Raw genomic sequence first — 4,445 nt, forward strand, 5'->3', positions numbered from 1 at the left:
TAGTTTGAATTCCTTCTTTTGAGTCACTATTAGTGGTGCATTTGTGCTGTGTTTGAGATGTAATTCAATATTTAGTACTGAAACTAGCCCACAGCAGAGATTTTTTCACCTTAGTTGCAAGGATGTGCCAAATATTTCTATTAAAATATGATCTTGGGATATATATTGCTCTGATAAATTTGTCATTAAACAAATTTCATGCATAAATAAATAACATTAATTTATGGACAGTAATATTTTTTCGTGTAAAATGGAAGATATCAGGGAAAAAAGGCAACAGGTCTTACTTTCCTTTATAAGTTATAGTGCATATATTCGCCTGTGGAGATGAGAAGTGCTCACATTAGAACAGGGCCTTTCCTATTTATCCTATTGAAAGAGGTTACTGATAGCTTCTAAGGCATCCTTCAGCTCGTGAGTGACATCAGAGCCTGCCAAGTGATTGCTGAGAAAGGAAGAACTACCCTGGGTCGCCATGGCATGGAAAAACTTACTGTGGATGGCCCAGGCATAGCAACAAATTCCAATGATGGGGACACAATTTTGAAACTCCTTGATGTTGTCCATCCTGCAACAAAGACTTTTGTGGACATTGCTAAATCCCAAGATGCTGAGGTTGGAGATGGCAACACCTCAATGACCCTGCTGGTTGTGGAGTTCCTGAAGCAGGTGAAGCCCTACATGGAGGAAGGTTTGCATCCTCAGACTATCATCTGAATTTTCTGCACAGCCACCCAGTTGGCTGTTAACAGAATTAGAGAGATAGCTGTGACCGTGAAAAAGCAAGATAAAATAGAACAAAAGAGGATACTAGAGAAGTGTGCAGTGACAACCCTGAGCTCCAAGCTGATCTCCCAGCAAAAGGCCTTCTTAACCAAGATGGCATTTGATGCTATGGCAATGTTTGATGTGCTGCTGCAGCTTAAAATATTTGGCGTTAAGAAGGTGCAGGGGGAGCCCTAGAGGAATCTCAGCTGGTGGCTGGAGTTGTGTTCAAGGAGACTCTCTCCTGTGCTAGGTTTGAAATGCAGCCTATAAGAATCCCAACATTGCCCTCAAAAGCTGCTGTCAGAGCATTGATGTGCACCATGGCTGGCTCCCTCACAAACACCTGGAAGTTGTCTGCGATGTCCTCATTGTTGATGGCCACCCTATACCACATGCCCCCTGTGCATGTTGAGCCAGAAGCTTGTTGAAATTTGTGGCATCAAACCCAAATCCCCCGTGAATGTCGAGCCGGTAGCTTGTTGAGGTTGTTTGTGGAATATAACCCAGCGTTTTCACATTGCTGTTGTGGAATAATCTCCAGGGCTTTGGCATATGCCCCAATCAACAGCTGCTGTTACCCTGGAATTGTCCTTGAGCAATCCCGCAGGTATTTGGAAAGCTCCATTTTTATGGCTCCACCACCAGCCACCAGAGTCATTCTTGATGACCCTTCTCACAATCATTATGGCATCATGGACCTCTTTGTCTCCTCCATAAACTGCTCAGCGCCACCACAGAAGATGATGGTATGTGTTTTGTCTTTAGGGCAGGCAGTGAAGAAATTGTACCTCTCTCCTTCAATTTGGATCTCTTCAAACACCAGGCAGCAGCCCAGAACCTGTGGAATTAGAGCATTCAAACTGATCTGAATTGAGCCTCCACAAGCCTTCATCATCCTCTTCAGATCCTCCTCAGGCACACGGCCAGCACAGAACATGTTCCTATTAGCAAAGTACTGGATGGCTACATCCCCAATAAGGAGTTTAGACAAGATAACTTTGGCTCCAGACAGATGGATCTTCTCTAACTTGTAATAGAGAATGTTCCATTTGGCACCAACAATTGCCTGTTAACCTTCTACTGTGTGAACTCTGATTTCAGCATTATATTTTTCTGCTTTCAGCTCAAGCTTCTGGCTCAACATGCACAGGGGGCATGTGGTATAGGGTGGACATCAACAATGAGGACATCGCAGACAACTTCCAGGTGTTTGTGAGGGAGCCAGCCATGGTGCACATCAATGCTCTGACAGCAGCTTTTGAGGTTGCATGCCTTATTGTGTCCATGGATGAGACTATCTAGAATCCCCGCTCCAATATGGATGCTCCAGCTCCAGTAGCTGGCCAGGGAAGAGGCCAAGGCAGTCTGTAAACCTCCTTGTGAGGTGAATGGGGGCAGGTGAGAAAATGGCTGTGTTCTCACTGAAGGTTATTTAAATAAAACTTAAGGTTATTTGGTCAGAAAACAAACAAACAAACAAACAAACAAAAATAGGTGGAAATGGAGTGTAAGGTTCATACTGTAGTTAAAATATGAAATATATCCAAAAGGTTAGCGAATATGAAGATTAATTCACATACAGCAATACTCATAGTTTGGACTTATAGAAAGTGAACAGATCCAGAGATATCTGATTCATATATAATATCTATAGATTTTGTACTCCCTGGCTTTCTGCTTGGGCATCCCCACTTACAGGGTTATAGTTTTCTGTGGCCTTGCCTGAAAATGCACTGAGCAGAGCTTAAGTCCTCAAAGACAATGAGTCCTCCTGTGGAATTTGGGTATGCCCACAAAACATCAAGCCACTCCAGTATGCTTGTACATTGTCAACATCTCCATACTTTCCTTAGGAAAGTTACTTTCATGGGATTTAGGAGAGATGGTGAAGAATTTAAGAGGTAGGGTCTTGCTAGAATTATCATCCTGGGATATTTCAGAAACAATTCTCTTTTCTATGGCCCCTTCTTCCTTTGCTATGCAATCTTCCTGACCTCTATGAGGTGAGCAGATTTTTTTTTCTATGCTGGGCCTTTTTACCGGGATCTTTCTGCTTTATGACAGATCTCAAGCAATGGAGCGAACTATGCATGTCTTACTCTATGTTATATTCTTATGAAGAGACACAATAACCACAACAGCTTTTATGAAGAAAAGTATTTACTTGAGAAATAGCTGCCAGTTCTACATCCAAGAATGTGGGAAGTAGGAAGAGAGAGAGCTGATGGGCCTGGATTGGGTTTCTAAACTCTCAAAGTCCACCTGCAGTGATACACTTCCTCCAACAAGGCTCTACTTACCTCAACAAGGCCTTACCTCCTGGTTTTCCCAAATATTGACACTCTCTGATGACTAAGCATCCAGTGCATCCAGTTCAGCATTCCTTGACATGCCATGGCTCTGGCATCTCCAACATCTTGGAGTCTCAAAGCCAATCCAGGCTTCGCCATCAAAGCATACAGTGGTCTCTCTAGGCTTTCATGTAGGGACACCTCAGACACAATCTTCAACAACTTTCTTTAATCAAGAAAGGAGATTTCTTAACCCCTTTCGAGTAATCTTGACTCTATAGTCAGAACCATGTCACCTTAGCTGTCAAGTTCTGCTGTTTTCTGGCCATGGAAAATGGCCCCCTCACTCAGTTACATCTCTACTTGCTTATTATTTTCAATGGTTTCCTTCATTACCTAAGCTTGACTGTACTGGAACTTGCTCCATAAAATAGGGTGACCTAGTATTCAGAGATTCATCAGTCTCTGCCTTCTGAGTGATGTGTTTAAAGTTGCTCCTTTTTACTGTAGATCTGCATAATCATGACCATGAATAACTACAGGATACAGTCCACATTAAGCTGTTTTGAAATCTTTTCTGCAAGTGTAATTAGTCCAAACCTTTTCAATTTAGCCTCAAGCAGATTTAGCTTTGGACAAGAGGAGAAAACAGCCACATTTTTCACCAAAATGTCGCAAAGGAAAGTCTTTAGGTCACATATTAAAATTCTTCTCTTCTGAAATCTCCCCCACATTTTAAATCATGCTAATCACTGCTGTCTTCTATGCCTAACGTGGGCATTTTTAAACTACCACATGTAGTTAGTTTGTTGCTATTGGCTGAGGGTTTGTAGTTTATAGAGCTAGATATTGGCACAAGTTAGAGAAACTGTGTTATTATTTAAATTCTTACATTACTGGAATGACTTCTGTAGAAATTGGATGTTACCTATCTTTTATTCTATATGAAATACCATTATCCATTTATGTATTCAGTTTAAAGTTTATATATTTTTATATATTGTATTCACAACAGTCTTATAGAACTGAAAAAAGTGTGTGCATATACTTGCATATCCTTTTTTCTAACAGCATGTAAGATTTTATTTTATCTTTCTATATTTCTCTAAGTAATCTTCCATAAAATCTGCATGAAGTTCCTTTGCATTAATATAAATAATGTAAATGACCAGCTTCCAAATTGGGCTTCCTCTGACTTTTACTATGTAAATGAGGTTGCTCATGTATGCTTTCCTGAGCTACTTATCAAATTGTTATACATCTCCTCACACTTTCTCAGGAATGGATTTTGAGGAAAATATAGCCTTAAAGTTTCATCACTAAATATTAATCAATGCTTATCCTTGAGGATGATGAGAGACATTTTTGACCATTATAAAAGAAAAC

At 40.7% G+C, this 4,445-nt stretch overlaps 2 pseudogenes; one reads left to right on the forward strand and one right to left on the reverse strand.

The window, feature by feature from the left end:
* The first annotated feature begins 372 nt into the window (after nucleotides 1–372).
* LOC110284577 lies at nucleotides 373–1,034 on the forward strand (annotated as a pseudogene).
* A 2-nt stretch (nucleotides 1,035–1,036) lies between these two features.
* LOC110284578 lies at nucleotides 1,037–1,912 on the reverse strand (annotated as a pseudogene).
* Between the last annotated feature and the right edge of the window lie 2,533 nt (nucleotides 1,913–4,445).

Source organism: Mus caroli, chromosome 18 (genome assembly GCF_900094665.2).
Source record: "Mus caroli chromosome 18, CAROLI_EIJ_v1.1, whole genome shotgun sequence".
NCBI classification, from domain to species: domain Eukaryota; kingdom Metazoa; phylum Chordata; class Mammalia; order Rodentia; family Muridae; genus Mus; species Mus caroli.